Genomic DNA, 19291 nt, shown 5'->3' on the forward strand with positions numbered 1-19291 from the left:
TGTTAGATGATCTATTCTAATAAGCATTATTGCATGATTGTCAAAGTGAGGTACTATTAAATTATTTTGATGGAAGTTCTCAGTAGTTTTTGATATCTGTGATTATGGGTAAATAAAGCATGGTGAAAGGTCCACATCCTAAAAATGATGAGCTATTAAATCCTGCAATATTGTCATTTTCTAATGCTTTACTGTAAGCCAGGGAGCTTACAGTTTGTTAAATGCTAAAGCCGTTTCTGTAGAGCTTTCAGCTTGCTGTAAAATAGAGAGATTTGTATACCTGTACAATAATGAAGTAACCGTGCCTTAGAGATAACCAATGCTTAAGATAAAAATGTGTTTGAGTCACAGGAGAATTCACAAATAAAGTAGTGTTTTTGATGGCCTCTGAGACAGCTCAAGAGATTTGGCAAGTTGTTAGAATTGACAGCAGATAGTGCACAGCTTCTCAACAATGATTCAAGAGCCAGCAGGATAAACTGACTGAAGCCATTGCATGCCTGAAATTCATCATTCCTAGTGGGCATTTCTTAACCCTTATTTCCTACCTGGAAAAAAAAAAAATCAAAAATACAGCAGCACAGTACTTCAGTCTTTCTGAACCTGAAGCTGCCAAAGCATCTAAAAACAGAACCTCAGAGGGTTTAGAAATAGATACAAAAAAGATCCTCCAGGATTTTCAACACTTTCAAAGTTTTACAATCATCAAAATGATCAGCAATGTGCCTGTATAATGGATTGAAATGGAAAACACAAAAAGGTTGAAATCTACCTGCAAACTGACGACAGTGTGATGCTGGATGTTTATAATTTTCAGCATAAATAATAGTGTACCAAAAAAGAATATATATATCTAGAATAATATGATATAGTTGTTGGTGTATATTAAAGATGTCTCTGAAATAAAATAAAACCTTTACTCCTTTAAATTGATTAAAAAGATTACATACTGTATGCTGAAAGACACTGATTCTGAAAACACAGTTGAGTACTTTGCTACAGATATTATTTCCAATCGAAGAGTATACACTAGAATTACATTTCTAAATACCTATATTTTATTTAAGATCACCTGTAAATAAAACACATTTCTGTTAATCAAACGTTATTGTTTGGTAGTTAACGGTTTAATGACATCAAATAAAAATAACAAGAAATTAACTTTTAATGTTTGTTATCTCTTCATATTAGTTATACTGGAATTAAATTCACGAGGAATGATGGCAGCCGAAAGCTTGGGAGAATTTAGAATCATTTATTGAGATGTGGAGATTTGGCGTAACCCGCTTGGCTGAGGGCCGACCTCCCGGCCGTTGGACGGGGAGGATAGGACCCCCATGCGACCAATGGGGTAGCTGCAAAGGTGGAGAGGGGGTGGAGGAGGGATGCGGAAAACGAACGAGGAAGAGGAGAGGGTGACATTTGATATATATGGAGACCGGTTGCTTACGTCAGGATTAGTGGGAATTGCGGCAGCTGTGTCGAATGAGCTCGGCTGCTTTCATTCCTCCCGAACTTTCATTAAAAACTCCATTTCACGAGGAATGATGGCAGCCGAAAGCTTGGGAGAATTTAGAATCATTTATTGAGATGTGGAGATTTGGCGTAACCCGCTTGGCTGAGGGCCGACCTCCCGGCCGTTGGACGGGGAGGATAGGACCCCCCAAAAGAACCAAGCGGGACCCCCAGTCACCAGTGCAGAAAAACAAAAACAAAACCAAATGATTGTTAAACTAATTCAGCCCAGGAGAGAAAGTGCCTGCTTGAGGGTACTGGGGTTAGTTTTGATGTATGCATGATAAGCCTCGGAGGACCAACGGCCGAGTTGCTTGATGAGATACTCGGGTATGCCTTGGCGAGCGGCAGAGGACGCGGCCCCTGATCTGAAGGAGTGCCCAGAGAATCGTTCAGGGGGGTATCCGGCGGTTAGAAGGATGTCGTAGAGGTGAGAGAGGAACCAGTTGCGGGTCACGATACGGCCCTTCTCGTTTACGAACAGAGGGTCAGTAGGCAAGGCTCCGGCAGCGGTGCGAAGACGTGCGTAATGGGATAGAGGCTCGTATGGGCTTACATATGAACAGAGTTTGAAATAATAGATGAGAGTGCCAGACCCGAGTTGGTCGGTTTTGCTTTTCTTGAGATAGAAGGTCAGTGTATCGGAAGATAAGATGGAGATGTCGGATAAGCAGGGTTGAGAAGAAGGATCGAAGGATGTGGAAGCAGCGGTAATTTCGGAGCACCTTAGGAAGCCAAAGAAGGCTAACAAGAATAAAGATTCAAGAGTGCGGTCGACCCAGGGTGAGTGGTAACCCGACCTGAGAATGTAGATGCAGGATTCGAGGATGTCCGAAGTAAGTGGTGCGCGTTGGTTCGGAAGTGGTTTTTCGAGCCGCTGAAAGCCTTTAAGCAGGAGACTAATTTGAGGGTGGATAAGGGAGGGAAAGGTTGTGCCGAAAAGGAGTTTATGGAAGAAGTGGATGCCGCACAGGTATACTTTGGTGGTGGATGCTCGTACCTTGAGTGAGTTTCTACAATAGCAAACGAAGGATGATACAGTGAGAATATCGAAAGAAGGGAATTTTATGTTCGTGGAGAGGTGGAAGGATTGGAAGCCCTTCCAGGCGGTCCAGTAAGAGCTGAGAGTTCGAGGGGCAATCCCTAAGAGGATAGTTTGCTGGGCCAGCTGGACGTAGTGATGGAAAGGATGATTCAGAGGAACGTGAGTTCCGAATAGGGAGGTACTGTGCATGGGTTCGGTCTTGCATCTGGTGCCAAGTTCCTGAATTTCTGAAATTGAAAGCGAGAGAGAGAGTCAGCTATCTCATTAAGGTGACCTGGAATGTGAGCAGCTACGAGGACGAATTGATGTGTGAGAGAAGTCCATTTAAGGCGGCGGAGAAATTTCATGATAGATCGGGATGAAGACCTTCCTTTGTTGATTATATGGACTACTGCGTAGTTGTCCGAATGGATAAGGACGGATTTTTGTTTCCAATTGTGGCCCCAAAGAGAAGCTGCAACGACAATTGGAAATATTTCGAACAGGGCCGATGACTGGTCGGCGAGAGGGATCGAAGAGAGCTCAGGAGGCCAAGGGGCCGCAAACCACTGGCCTTTGTAATAGCCTCCGAAACCGACTGAGGGGGCTGCGTCCGTGAAAAGCTGGATATCCTCGGCATCGGAGAGGAGGTCATCGTAGAAGAGAGATATGCCATTCCAGTTGGCCAAGAAAAGCTGCCAGAGTCTGAGCTCGGATTAGCAGTCGGCTGAAAGGCTTACGTGGTGGTAAAGAGAGGGCACGGAAGAGGCGAGGTCGAGAAGGTAGGAGATGAATGACCGTCCTTGGGGGATGATACGCATGGCGTAATTGAGGTGGCCGAGCAGAGAGAGAAGATCCCTCTTCGTGCAAGATTTGGCGGAAGAATAGGTAGAGATGTACGTCTGGATCCTGTCGATCTTGTCGCGAGGCAGGGAGGCAGAGAAATTGATGGAATTGAGGGTGATCCCGAGGAATTGGATTATATGGGAAGGACCGGTTGTTTTGTCTGTGGCGAGAGGTACCCCTAGTTTCCCGAAAACGGAAGCAAGTGTGGAAGAGGCTCTTGCGGGTGGGGCGTGAGGAAAATCTATGGTAAGGAAATCGTCGAGAAGGTGGACGAGAAAAGGAAGCCTATAGTTATTTAAGAGGATCCAGCAGAGCGCTTCGGCTAAGGTATCGAAAATTTTTGGGCTACTCCTGCATCCGAAAGCAAGGCGGACTGCGAAGAAGAACTTGTTACGCCAATGAACTCCAAAGAGGTGCCAGAAGTCTGGATCGAGAGGCATGACTTTAAAGGCACTGGAGATGTCGGCCTTAGCGAGCCAGGCGCCCGGACCTGCGATTTTGATGAGAGAAATGGCATGGTCGATTGTGGCGTAGTGGAGGGAGATGTCTGAACTGGGAATGAGGCTATTGAGACTTGGCACGCGGGAGTTATGGGGAGCTGACAAGTCGATTATAAGGCGTTTTTTACCGGAATACTTACGGACCGCTATACCGATGGGATTGATGCGGCATACGGGGAATGGGGGAGAGTCGAGTGGGCCGATCATGAAACCGTTCTCGACTTCAGATGCTAACAAGGAATCGACGGACTGGGGATTGGCGGTGGCAGATTGCAAATTTTTGCAAAAGACGGGGGAAGAAGGAAGTGTGCACAGGCCTGGTGAGAATCCGAAGGAAAGGCCGTCAAGTAAGATGTGGGTGGAAGAGGGGTCGGGGTGACGGAGCAGTTCGGAAGCAAGAGCGGGGATATCGATTGGGGTAGACAAAAACGCCAGTAGTCATTTGGGAACGCTGAAGGTGGAGCGAGCATGGAAAGGCCGGCGGGGGCAGGCGGAGCGAGCATGAGCTTCGCCGCAGAAGCTGCAAATGTGGAGGAAACGACAGAGGGAAGAGGTGCATGTCGAGGAATTGAAGTTGTTGCAAATTTGTTGACCTCTGATCATCACGATGGGGCGACCACGAACGTCTCTGGACCGGGAAGGTTTGAAGAAGACCTGGCGGGAGAATTGATGCTGAGGGGGAGAAGGGGCAGAGTCGGGGTTGGGCTTGTGGACTGTATTTGGACAAAGATTTGATGAATGTGTCCGAGAGGAACAGAAATCGCAGGAAAGAGCTCTGATGCCGGCGAAAGTGCGGCAATAAAGCTCAATGTCGAGGGCTCCCCAGTAGGTGCGCTGGTTCCATTGGAGTAGGCGGGCAGCGGCCTTGGCCGAGAACTGCTTGTGGTATTCGTAGAACAGGGAGCCCTCGAAACGGACGGATAGATCGAGGATGATGTGCATGTAATCGTCGAGTTCCTGACGACGTTCAGGAAAGGCGGAGCACAAGATGTCGCGAAAAATGCTGAAAGCCAAGCAGAAGTCGGAAATTCGAAGGACTGAAGCGGGGTGAGGGTCGGAAGATTTGAGAGTGACAGAAATCGAGCCGCAGTCGACTGTTCTGGAATCGGAGTTGTAACTGGAGGAAGAGAGAAGGTGAGCTAGATTGACATCCGCACCTCGTAGAATTTGCTGCCGGAGTGAGAAGGAAATGGGAGGAGGACTAAACTTTAGTGCGTTAGGAGGAGCTGGGAGAGGAACGGCTGTTCGGAGAGAAAAGTCCTTAGTAAAGGGGAGATTGGAATCCGGGGCCGAAGGCATGGGATGATTGATGCCGTGTTGGACACCGGGGATGGGAGAGGATGAGGAGGGAAGAAGAGAGGAAAGCAGATTGTGGTAGGAGGGGTTAGACAGATCTGGGGCCTGAAGCTCATTGGCTTGGGATATGGAAGCCGAAAGCTGTTGAGGAGGAATTGAAGCAGGGGCGAAGGCTGCGTGAAGGACTGAGGGGGCTGCCGGGTCGTCTTGGACGCCAGGGGGTGGGGGAGGGTAGGAGCCGCCTGCTGGCTGGGCTGCGGGTTGTTTACTAGATGGCCTTTGGGCCGTGGAAACCGCAGCAGGGGCCGAAAGAAAAGAAACCGGGGCCGAAGGCACCAAGCTGGCGGAGCTTGGGCCGTGTTGGGCCGTGGAGGTAGAGACAGAAGAGAGTGCAGAAATTAGATTAAGCAGAGAAGGGGGTTGGGGAGGGGCGTGAGCCTGGGGCCTTAGACCCGGCAGCAAGGAGTTTAGGGAAAGAGGCTGGGTGGAAGAGGCTAGGTGCGGTTGTTCGGCAGAGGAATGGATTGGTTGGGGAAGAGACACAGACATATCAGGACAAGACAAGACGGAAGACGCGACAGGCAGAGGCGCGGACGGCCTCGGGGTCCTCACGTTGGGATGAAAGGCGGCGGCACGGGTGATGTCATCGGAGGGCGCCGGGAGAAGCTGTGTGGCTGATGTTTCCTTTGTGTAGACTGCGGTTAAGTACAGGGAAAACAGGGCTTTTTTGGAAGCGTTTCTTTTAAAACGGACTCCGTGTTTTCGAAGTATCCTCTGGAGGCTTGCTACGGTCCAGTTGGAGATCGCAAGGGACGATCCAGGAGAAGGGGGGGCCGATGTGCGTGAAGCGCGGCGGCTGGGACGTCCTCGAGAGAAGCGGGGGTTATTTGGAGACTTTGCCGTGGAGGGACGGGAAGGCTGGGTTTGTGGTGAGAGAGGGACTACGACGGCGGAACGCAGTCTTCGGCGAGGAGTTGAATCTTGTGAGGACTGGCTGGGAGATGAGCGGCGCTGATGTGGCACGGCGGGTGAAGGAGGCGATGAGACGGAGGTGAGTGGAGCGGGGGGGGAAGGCTGGACGAGAGGAGTAGGAGAGTCTCCTGTGCTGCAGAAAAGGTCTTCATCGGAGCAGCGAATTTGCAGATCCATAGGAAGGGAGCACGGATTCGAGCTAGGTGAAAACGAACCATGCGGAAAACGAACGAGGAAGAGGAGAGGGTGACATTTGATATATATGGAGACCGGTTGCTTACGTCAGGATTAGTGGGAATTGCGGCAGCTGTGTCAAATGAGCTCGGCTGCTTTCATTCCTCCCGAACGTTCATTAAAAACTCCATTAGTTTGCTGAGTGTCTATGAACAGTGCAAAATACTAAATTTAATACCCATTCACACTAAATTACATATCACTTACAACAGCAGATCTAACAGAACAAATTTTGCTCTCAGCCTTCTCTCAGTAAAACATATGACAAGGTTTGAGGCTGCTTGTGTATGCGTGTATTGTGTATTGTAAAAATAAAATAGAGTTATGTGGATCAGATGCATATGCGGTTTTGTTTTGTATAGTGATGATGATGAAACCATGTACAGGAGGGAGGAGAGTCAGTTAGTCTCACGTGACATACAGTACCATTTTATACCCTTAAAATAGTGTAAATGGTAGTTGATTTCTGGAAACATTCTCCAAAATGTCTCTCCCTGAGAATCAATAATGTGGCTATCAGTGAGGCGGAGTCCTTGAACTTTATGGGAATTATGATCTCTAATACCCTTAAATGGGACATGAAAATCATCTGTATCACAAAGAAGCCACAGGAACATTTTGCACCAACTGAAAAATTTTGGTATCTCTCAAACAATTCTGATTCAGTTTTACAGGGCCATTATTGAGAGGGTTCTGACTATCTCTATAACCGTTTGGTTTTGTACTGTACAATGTGATGTTCACTCTACAGAGAAGGTGGATGATATTTTGTACAATTCCAGAGCAAAGACCCCTCCCACCGTGTTTACTACATGTTTCTTAATCTTCTCTCAGGAAGACATTACTGTAACGAAAGCATTCTTTCAGGACCCTATGCAGACGACACGATCAGGTGTAGAGTGAGGAAACCAGGGGGAAAAAGCATGCGGGAGTCAAGAACTTAAAAGCTTGACGGGACCAGACACTTCCAGGTCCCGGACTCACCTGGTATGGAAACCAATACAGAGCCCGGAACAGAGTAGGTGTCTGGCTTTTAAGGGGAACTGAAAAGGGGGCTGAAACAGGGAGCAGGTGCGGGGGATGAGTAAAGAACAAGGAAGGGCTGGATCGTCCTTAAGAGGAGAGGTTTACGAACGTGACAATTACCGGCATATTAAAACCAGAACGACCCGTTATTTGAACAACCTCCTAGAGTTTTCTTTTTGATGAACCAAATCAAAACACAAATTAGTGTTTTATGAGTACTGCCTTGATGATGTCTGTTAGTCTTTTTTGTGTGTAGTGTATATTCACTGGAATATTGTTTCAGCACCAAGTACTGTATACCTGAGTAAATTCCTTGTATATGAAATGTTCTAGGGGAGTAAAAGTGATTCTGATTCTGATAATATTAATACTTGTGACTTTTGATATAAATAGACCTGGCAATCTGGATATTTTAAGATAAGGAAGACAGACCTTGCTGTACAGATAGTGTCATATACATTTCAAATCTTTAGCAATGCTTAGTAATTCCGAAACTAATTAATTTTCAAAATTTTAATTAAAGCTGCTTGATTTTCTTATAGCACATGTTCAAACAACATTAAATTAAATTATGTAGGAAATTAGAAATGCTAATGAAACTGCAAACACATAGGAAGACCGAATAATGTGTGATGTTATGGTCATTTCTGATCAGAGCCATTTTCCATTAAAATAATTAACCTGTTAAATAACAAATAAGAGGAAATCATTTGGGAAACCGAACTTGTTTGGTTCTGAGCACCTAATTGGTATTCTGCAAATCTCATTCAGCTGTTCTTTGAAAAGAAGCTGGTTTGACAGCAAGGCTAAGTACAGTAGCTTGTTCCACAAACCACTCTGTAAAAAAATACCTGCTGGTCTCAGTTTTAACTGCATTTCTTTCTTGTTGCTTTTTACGCCTTGATATTGCATTTTAAAATTGGAGCACAATATCTCTTGATTTAATTATTTCATTTTCAATTTTATATCCTAAAAATATTAGCTTGTTTTGTTGCTATTTTACATTGTTGAGAAGATGTTAACATAATGTTACACATACTGTAAACATCTAAGCAGCTTCTTCAAGGTCAGTGTTTTCCCAGCTTTATTTACCATATTTACAGTTTTTACTGTCGTTTTTACAGTTTTTACTGTATTTACCATATTTATAGTTTAGTTTTTTTGCCACATGCACAAGTGTGCGGAACCTTTTTATAGAGAGAATGATTGAACACAGCCACAGCAAATCTTTATGCTCACTGTCTCATGAGAATATCTATTCTTTTTCTCAGAGCCAACCATCCAAGACAGCTAAGAGACAAATCTCTGTTACAGTTCGGTTATCCTCCTATTTTGATTTAATGTTTTCTAGTTTACTAAAAACACCACAATTTAAATTACTGATGTAAGTTATGAATACCTGTGGTCATAATACCATAGTACCTTTACTTTACCTTCAATTACATCCTCTAATCTGAACATTCACATCTTATCTAAAATTTCTGTTTGCTATCCATTAACTAGTTCTCAGTCCAAAGACATGTGCAATGAGTAAATGATCAAAAAATAACAAGATCCAGTTAAAGAAAAGCAGTATAATTAACTGCAGCATAGATAAAAAAAGGATAATAGATAGATCAGGAAAGACATGGAAGGGAATATTGCAAAAAAATTTGTAAAGCGCTTTGAGTGGAGTGTCCAGAAAAGCACTGTATAAGTGTAAGCAATTATTATTATAATCAAGGGGAGTTCCCATTACCTGTAAAGCCCTTTGAGTGGAGTGTCCCGAAAAGGAATTAGTAATATTATGAAGAAGAAGAATCGATATTTGTAGCCTTCAACAGAGAAGCCTACAAGGTGACCTGATGCAAGTATTTAAAATCTTCAAAGGTACTGACAATGTCAACTTAGTTAACTTAATCAGAATAAAAAATGAAGGGTGAACCGGGGTACATAAAGTGGACACACCTGTAGTGCATTTAAAACAGAAATCACTTCTTTATCCAAACGGTTGTGGGAGTATAGAACAAGCTACATAACCATGTATTGAAGTTGATTCCTTAACTTTTTCAAGAAACATTTGGATGAGATCCTTAATCAATTAACTACCAAATGGGCCAGATGGGTCGAATGGCCTCCCTTGGTTTGGAAGAATGTTCTACCACCTTGACTATCTGCCACTTGTATTTTGAGGTTTCATGTTTTATGAAGAATCTTTCTGAATAACTTAATACTGTATGCCATATCATATGGCCTGTTTGTATACAAGTTAGTTAACACTTAAATCTAATTTTAATATTGCAATACAGATGATCCTCTATCCATTACTATCAATTGGACAGAGATTTGTTTGAGTGTTTCTAGCACCTGTAACACCTCTGCCTGTTTTACACCAATATTATTCAATATAGAACTTGGTCTTTCATCAGCCTGAGGTTTGTTGCCAGTTTCATGCTTGATGAACATCTGAGTGACATTAATTTAATACTCAGCCATTTCCCTTTCATGATATAAAGTGAAAGGGACACATGTGCCATTATTATTTCTGACACATTGTACCTGGTGAGAGGTTATCAGATTGTAAATTATCCAGTTTTCTTATGCTAGATGTAACAGCAATGTTAAGTTGTTGTCTATTATTATGCAATGCATAACAGTATACTTTACCTTCCTATCTACATTTATTTTGTGATTTCAAGCAACAGTTATTTGTTAATGTTTTTTCAAACAAGAACACATTAAGATACTTAATAAATTGCCTCGCAAACTTAAATATTTTATTGTTACATGTCTTACATTTGCTCTCTTTCAGCATATTTTGAAACCGCAAAATTGTAGATTTTACCAAAGAATTTTTAAACATATCCCCAGTATTAGAGCTACTGTAGTGTTACAGTGAAAGTCAGGGTTACTGCTAAATCTAATCATTGAACTGAACACTTGATTATGGATGCCATTCCTTTGATATTTAGTCAGAAGAGAACTTTACTTCAAAGTATTACCATTTAATCTTGTTCAACAAGACAAACTCAAAATAACATCCCCTTTTCAATATCAGAATTCTGACTGGTGTGATGAAAATCTTTATTTTTAACTTACTTATCTTTACTAACATTTGTGACTAAAAAATACTTTTGTTTCTGGTACAATGTGTGTCCATTTACAAAGGCCAAAAAAGGGTAGTGTATTAGGTTTGCAATAAATTTTAAAATCTAGTAACATAAAAATTAATTAACATTTAGTGGAAATGCCTTGTGCTATCAGGAGTTTGAATGTCTGTTTTGTAACAATTGAAATGAGGTTTCACTTCGATTATATACAGTATATTAAGTGGAGAGTGACATTAACAGAACAGTAGTTTCTAATAACAGTTTTCAAATTGTAGTTTTACTATTAATTAAAGTATCAATAGCACTTCTGTGATTGTTAGAACATACACAAAGGCCTGTGATAATTAGAATGTACAAGGAATTTCATTAGTAATGACATCCCAACCTAGTATCATTCTTCTCATTGTCTGCTGAAGTGCAACACCCCCACAAATGTCTTTCCCCACCAGCAGTTCATGTACAGAAGTGGGGAACTTTCTTCACCAATTAAATGGAAGGAAACTGTATGTCGCCTCTACTGAGCAAAACTAAAGTGGCACTTAACCAGGATACTTAACCAGTGTGAGCTTACTGTGTGTCCTGTGTTACTGTTAATTCAGTTATGCAGTTTAAAATCTTTTTAAGTTACTATATATAGAATTCTCTATTTCAGTTTGTAGATAGGTTGACAGTAGATTTTATACATTTCCTTGAGAGAAAGGAGAGAGAACAAAGTTAGGTGGAAATGTGACTGTTAAAATAAACTGCTAAAAGGGAATATCTGTGTCTTTTCAGTTCCCATCCTTGCATGCAGAAATTTCAACCACCACTTCACAAACCCAACAGTTACACAAGCAAGCAAACTATTTATGCTCTCATGTACACAATGCCCCAGATTCCCACTTAAATTTGAGATGAATTATCCTTTTAATTCAACTGCTAAGCTTTCAGTTGGTTAACTTATGGGGATGAGCCAAATCCAATTACTCACCCTGTTTTCATTAGTCAAATATGCCTATGAAGCCAAAACCACTTTGTGGGCATTCTGCTCCCAGACTGACATAATATTTCTAGGTCCTTCAACAGGTAAAACATTTCCAGTACTCTCTTATCACTTACATATAATTACAGAAACTGAATAATGATCATGATAATGATAAACTGATAATGACTTCAAACCCAGTCCAAATATCATGGTTTAAGCATATTAAAAGCTTGACAGAAGGATTACACATTCGTTTTAATAGACTTGCCATTTAAATGAAACAAGACAAGACCTGACAAGTGATTCAAACTGCAATATAGTGGTCATATACAGTACCTATAAATCATAATGCCAAAAAATAACGATAGAATAATTAAAATGAAACATCTCACATGCTAAGAACTCAGAACATACTCATCAAATTAACATTATTTTTTTGTATCATACATGTACATATATGAAGTATTTAGAACATGTATGGGATATAAGACAAAACAATGATTGTGCTGTAAATTACAGTATTTTCATTAATTGCATTGTATATAACTGTAATGGTAAACACAACTTTTATATTAATGATTTTTAGGATTCTTTTTGGTTTTAGAAGACAGATTATTAAAAAGAGCTGTAGTGTTGTAGTCTATAACTTTCATGCACAATAACAAGAAAATCAATTTTGGTCAGCTTGCTGCTCACAGGCTTTAACTAATACTGAAACTCTGCCTAAACCGCAGCCAATATTATTGATTTTCTGGTAGCTTTTTTGGCAGAGCATACTTATGTTGACAATGGTGTTTCTATAAGCTCTACAACATATGGAGCCAAATAATGTATTAATAGAGAGAAAAGGTTGAAACACTACACTCTCAGTTCATATTGATTTAGAAATGCTTTCAAATTCCAAAACACTAGTTGACATTTGATCATTTTATGAAGTTCTGGAATTTATTAGCCATGAATTTTCATTTCTTTGCCCTTTGCAGACACAACACAGATTTTTGCTCTAACAGTAAAAACAGTCAATTCCAAAGTTGACCTAGAAAAAAAAACACATCTTGGTATACTCATGCCAAAATATGACAAATGTAAGATAACCAGACCAGCACAGAGGTTGCACAGAAACAGCATCAACATGTACAGGTAACAACAGCAATTTTGAAGTTAATTTCTTTCAGAGTTGATTTTTCTGAGCATCTTATTTTTCACTTCTAGTGCACTGTGTGGAATGGCATTGTCTTAACTCACAAAACTAAGGAACTGAAGAAAATCTTGCATCTGGAGACCTAAATAAACTGGTCTCATGGTGGTACTATAATGTGAGTTAAAAGGGTTACTTGAGCTCAATCCCGTACTTCTGATGACTATTTGCAAACTAGATGCAAATTCCCTATTGCGTTTGCCATATATATATTGTAATGTATAAAACCCATTCAGAAGTCTGGGATCTAACTAATAATTGTTACTTGTCTTTATAAATGTATTATGCAGTCCATACAGCTACCACAACTGTAGAGCAAAATCAATATATTTTATTGAATTACACCACTTTCTGTCTTCTTTACAGCAGATTATTGTGTTATTTGTAAAGTCAAATAAAGTGGCTACATTTTGTTAAATATTATCTCAAGACGTTCTGTGAATAGAGATGCCTTCCTATTTACTTTGCACTTCACACTTTGTTAAGGGTGTAAAGAAGCTTAACTGGGCAAAACATTAGGAAAAGATTTTTTATTTTAATGTTTCTATTTTATATTTTTAGTATTTGCTGTAACATGTCACTGTGATTTATGGCTTCAGCTTCTCTTTGTTTAGATGTTGTCTGGGTGCATCAGTTAAAGGACCATCATACACATTGCATTTAATTTATTCCAGGTGTTTCATTTTGTTTCCTGAAAATGTCTGCAGTTCTTTTATAACATTAATCTATTTTGAAAATGTCATTTATAAACCATTAAAGAGGATATAAAAATGGGAAAGCATAAAACACTCCACCAATAATATTCCTGGTAAAAAAAAATGTTATATCCTTATAATATGGTCTTGCGTGTCTAAATTTACTAACATTAGTTAAGAAAAGGCTTTTGTTTCCCATGGGACTGTTACACTCTGACAACACAGAAATCATTTGATAAATGAAGAACAGAGTGCAGCAGGTTTTGTCTCTATAAGCTTGAAAGCAATCAATTAAAAATTTGCCGTGATAAGCAAAGAACTAAATGATAGACTAAACCAGCTTCTTCATTAAAACCACATACTGTACATCCTCATTAAAAATCCACTGATAGATTTTATTAGCTTTTTATTCAGAAACTACAGACAAAACTGGTTACGCAATGAGTACAACACAGTATCTATTTGTGGCCATTAGATTGGAAAGAGAACAAAATCAATACCTTAAATGAAAATATGAAGGTTTTATCTGTTAAAGGGAATTTACAGCTATAACCTGCTAGGACATATTGCAGATGCTAAATCCCAGTCCATAATTAAGAAAATACAAGTCCTCACACACCTCAGAAAGAAATCTTGTCTGAAATGTCACATTAAAATGGCTGTACTGTATCTATGGGTTATGGTGGATCCAATGTTAAAAATCACAAATTTTGCTTTTAACAAATAAAAATACTGTAGTTGAGAACTTCTTTTTACCCACATAAGCCCACATAAGGTCTACAAACATTAGAAATGATAAAAGAATATCAGTTTCTTGTGTAAAGGGAAATGCATAATTGTGAAAAAAAGAAAATTGTGTCAGATTGAGACAGGGACTACATAAGCACTGGAGGTACAGCTGTTGTAGACAATGTAGACCTTGGGGACTTCCTGATCTTTTTTCCTCATTATTTTGTAGGTAGCGTAAAGCAAAATGTGCTTACAACTGTGTTTCTTATATGAGTCTGCCTAAAACTGACTCATAAATCTGTACTGTGCACAGGGGAATTTTTTTAAGGGAAACCCCATTTAATTTCACTTTTTCTGTTTGGGCAAGTACAGATGCAGCCATTCAAAATGCGCGGGCGATACCGCATTATTTTCCGGTACGCTGTACGCAGTCTACCGCAAGCTACCGGTAAATACCGCGAGTTACCGGTAAATACCGCTAGCAAAATAATAGTATCCGGAATTTCCGCAAGGTGGAGCTAATAAAGCTCAACCTCTCATGTTTGAGCTGTAGCCATCAAAGTCTTTAACGAAGATATTAATAATAGTATTAATAATAAATGACCTTGGACAAGCTGTAAACTCAAAGTATTGCCCTGGTCCACATTCTTTTTTTCATTGACCGTCTTTGTAAAAGTAACGCCACAGCATTTCGCAATCACGCATTTTTTTCCAATCATGCAAAGTACAGTGATTCACCATGCCTTTCACATGCTCATAAAAGAGATTGATTTAGGGACATAAACATATTACCGTATGCAAACTGTACTGTATACAGTATGTATATGTATATTTAATGTCTTAACTGTGCCCGTTTAAGTATTGAATATTCATATCTAATTTTACCACTGAAGGGAAATCTTAGTAGCTGAGCATAAAAACAATAGGAGCATACTGCAACGCGTGTGAAGGCCATAAACGATATTAATTTTGGAACATAAACATACAGTATATGGCTGGTCTCGGTACTTTAAAGAAAACATACACGAAACATGGTTTCATTATGACCAGAATCTTGAGATATTTTTAACTTGATTTACAGTATTTGAGAGGTATGTCTTAACACCGATACTACAGTGCTTAAGTACTACTCACGTATATGTTTCTAGGTTTATATTATGCATTTCATACGGTCAAATTACTTTTGAGCAACTAATAAGAAGCGCGAAACGGTATGCGTTTTACTTTCGTTTCGTGCTGGGACCCGTGGATTGATTAGAGATATCAAGTACATACAAGTCATTTTTTAAATGTTGTAGTTCGTCTTGAAAAAATGTTACGAGTACATCATCTATCAACAATTACACAGGTTCTGTTTCCATATTGCGGATTTTGGTTACGTAATATTATTTTCTAGATTTCACGTTGTGAATATATGATTTGGGCAAACAGAGCCGCAAAGAAGTACATTATGGGTTGTTGTTTTTTTTTGCAGTTTTATCTAGAACAAGCGATGCTTAAACCTTTGTCTGATTCTTGTGAAACTATCCACACGACAGTTACAGTACCTAGGAGTTGACTTCAGTGATGTCACTGATGGGATGTTTCTAAAAATCCATCCTCTGTAAAACGTCTTCTCTAGTTGTCCTGCATATGTATTCGCTAATGAAGCTGTGTGTTCTGAGCCTGGATCTCTACATTTCTGTATGAACCACCTTAGAGGGCTAAAGACAGCTTGTGTTTAAATTGAGTGTAAGGCAATTTATGCTTCTAAAGTCATGGTCAGCATTTTTGTACTGTGCTGTAAACTTGTTCTGTGCCTAGTCACATTATTTTATAGCGTTTTCATAGCGTTATCAAATCTGGTGGCGCTGTGTTAGTTTCCTGACTCCCATGTCACATGGTCTGTGATTGTAACCTGTAATACCGGTTTAATTCGTCACAGCCAGCACTCCGGTTGTAAAGTAGAAGCAGGCGAGATTTCCAGCGAAAAACACCTCCCCCTTCTTCAGGTGTGAGGGTCTTCTGCTCAGAATGAAACGCTAAAATGTAATGTAGGCTCTGAATGGGTTCTGACTTGCTTTAACAAAATATGTTTACAAATCCTTTCACCTGGCATTTTCGTAGTTAGAAATTATGGAACGCTCTGTTAAAAGCAAGGGAGTTTTTATGTCCGTTGCAGTTCTTTTGCAACATGAATATAATTATATCGTTATTAATTTCTTGAGATACGCGATTCCATATTATATTCCCTTTTAATCAAATTCTAAAAGTATGCTTGTTGACTCCGGTATCGCGTTAGTTAAAGACTTCGATGCTTAAAATGTTTAGGAGAAATGGAATACTGGTGTGTATGTTTTCTTTAAAGTACCGAGACCAGCCATATACTGTATGTTTAAGTTCCAAAATTAATATCGTTTATGGACTTCACACGCGTTGCAGTATGCTCCTATTCTTTTTATGCTCAGGCACTAAGTAAAAGGAGATGCTTCATATTGCTTGACTAATTTTAAAAACTAAGTTAGAAATGCAGACGCTCCCTCGGTGCGCTGCTCTGGTGCGCCGGCTCTTACACAGTGCCTGTCTGCCGTAAGCGTTACAATATACATACCCAACACTGCTTGTACCCATCTGTCATGCAAATAAAACACCTTGAATTGAATTGAATTGAGGGGAGAGGGGGGAATACTAAAGGCAATACTGGCTCAATACCCTCGATGGGCTTTGACGTGCTAATGCGTTGGTTTAACAGTCCGGGTGTGGCAGGCTTCCAATGTCAACTCGACTCGATTGGAAGACAATGAACGTATTTTGTGATATTTAGAAATATAAATTTGTTTGGTGCGAGTGAGGTTTTATTTAATCTCTGACCAAGGGAAACGTTTCATTTTTTCAAAGAAATGTTTGTTAAAAAATAAAGTCATAGTTCTATGGGATTCAATCACAGACCATGTGACAAGGGAGTCAGGAAACTACTCTAACACACAGCGCCACCGGATTTAATAACGCAATAAAAACGCTATAAAATAATGTGACTAGGCACAGAAAAAGTTTACAGCACAGTACAATAATAAATGCTGACCATGACTTTAGAAGCATAAATTACCTTACACTCAATTTAAACACAAGCTGTCTTTCTGTATGAACCTCTAAGCTGGTTCATACAGAAAATGTAGAAATGCATTAGCCTGATTATGATTAAAAAACACATAATTAAACACGCGTTTGCGATTTAAATCAGAACACGATTTAAATCAATATAAATGTTTATATTGTAACGCATACTGTCCAGCCTCCATTTCTCTATAAAAATTTACTCTGTTGCACACACACACACAATAGAAGGAGGAACCGCTGTCAGAAGGGAAGATATGTTCAAAATATCGCAAATATCGTTCATGTTGCGATATTTTGAAATATAAAAGTCAATTTATTGTCCATAATATCGCTATTCTATTTTTTCGAAGAAATGTTTGTTAAAAGAAAAGTCCGGCACCAGCTGGATTCGATCACACAACCTCCCAGTTGCTAGTCACGCACCTAGACCAGTCGGCTAGAAGACAGCTCGCATGAACAGGCAGGCGAAAAAGCCCTACACAGCCCTGTCACAGTACACGAATACCGTTATTAAATTCTTTAGATACGCGATTCCATATTATATTCCCTTTTAATCAAATTCTAAAAGTATGCTTGTTGACTCCGGTATCATGTTAGTTAAAGACTTCAAAGCTTAAAATGTTTAGGGAGAAATGGAATACTGGTGTGTATTTTTTTCTTTAAAGTACCAAGACCAGCTACAGTATATACTGTATGTTTATGTTCCAAAATTAATATCGTTTATGGCCTTCACACGCGTTACAGTATGCTCCTATTCTTTTTATGCTCAGCTACTAAGATTTCCCTTCAGTGGTAAAATTCAATATCTACAACGGGCACAGCAAAGACGTTTTTACTGTAAGTCTTTCTACGACAGACCAACGGACCACGAGTGCCCCTGTCGGTCAACCAATCACGTACTGCGGTGCCACGCGTCATCTTGCGTCATACTGAGCGACGTCACCTGCGGTACGTGTCTGTGACGCGCACTTTGAATGGCTGCATCTGTATATGTTGCCATGTAAAAATATTTTGTATTAATAAAAACAGTGCTCTGGTATTGGAAACATGGGCAGAACTGTAACAGTTAAATGAGTTGTTTGATTTTGAGAAAAAGGTAGTGTGCCAAATATCAAACAAATAGAAATCCATCCATCCATTTTCACTCAGCTTTTCCTGGTGAGGGTCTCGGTTGCAACAGGCCAATCAATCAGCCCAGACTTCCCTGTCTCCAGCAACAGATTCCAGCTCCTCCTGGGATCCCCAGGCGCTACCAAGCCAGCCAAGAGATATAAACCCTCCAGCGTGTCCTGGGTCTGCCACGGGGTCTCCGCCCAGTGAGACGTGCCTGGCACATTTCCAGCGAACCGGGGGGCATCCTTATAAGATGCCCAATCCACCTCAACTGGCTCCTCTTGATCTGGAGGAGCAGCGACTCTACTCTGAGGCTCTCCCGGATTGCCAAGCTCCTCACCCTGTCATGGAGAGTCAGCCCAGCAGCCCTGCGGAAAAACCTCATTTCTGCTGCTTGTATCCGCGATCTCGTTCTTTCGGTCATTACCCACAGTTCATGACCATAGGTGAGGACAGGGACATACATCGACAGGTAAACCGAGAGCTTTGTCTTCAAACTCAGCTCCCATTTCACCACCACAGACCGGCACAGTGCCCGCAGAACAGCTGATGCTGCCCTGATCCGCTTGTCGATCTCATTCTACCCTCTTCCAGCACTCGTGAACCCGACATACCTAAACTCCTCCACTAAGGGCAGCTATTCCTCTTCCCCCCACCTGGAGAGAGCAATCCACTCTTTTCTGGGGAAGAACCATGACCGCAGTCTTGGAGGTGCTGATTCTCATCCCCAGCTGCTTCACATTTGGCAGCAAATCACATCAAGTGCACGCTGAAGGTCACAGTCAGATAATGCCAAAAGGACAACATCCTCTGCAAATAGCAGAGATGCCACCCTTAGAACCCCAAACCGAATACCCTCACACCCTCGGTTGCGCCTTAATATCGTGTCCACGAACACCACAACCAGGAGTGGTGACAAGATGCAGCCCTGATGCCCACAGTGAACGAATTCGACTTAATGCCAAGAATTCAGACACAGCTCTCACTGCGTTCA

General features: G+C 40.9%; 1 pseudogene; it reads right to left on the reverse strand.

Moving 5' to 3' along the window:
- Nucleotides 1-1738: 1738 nt before the first annotated feature.
- Nucleotides 1739-4092, reverse strand: LOC148829267 (uncharacterized; annotated as a pseudogene).
- Nucleotides 4093-19291: the final 15199 nt, after the last annotated feature.

The sequence above is a fragment of the Atractosteus spatula genome, chromosome 8 (genome assembly GCF_055471065.1).
Source record: "Atractosteus spatula isolate fAtrSpa1 chromosome 8, fAtrSpa1.hap1, whole genome shotgun sequence".
Taxonomy (NCBI): domain Eukaryota; kingdom Metazoa; phylum Chordata; class Actinopteri; order Semionotiformes; family Lepisosteidae; genus Atractosteus; species Atractosteus spatula.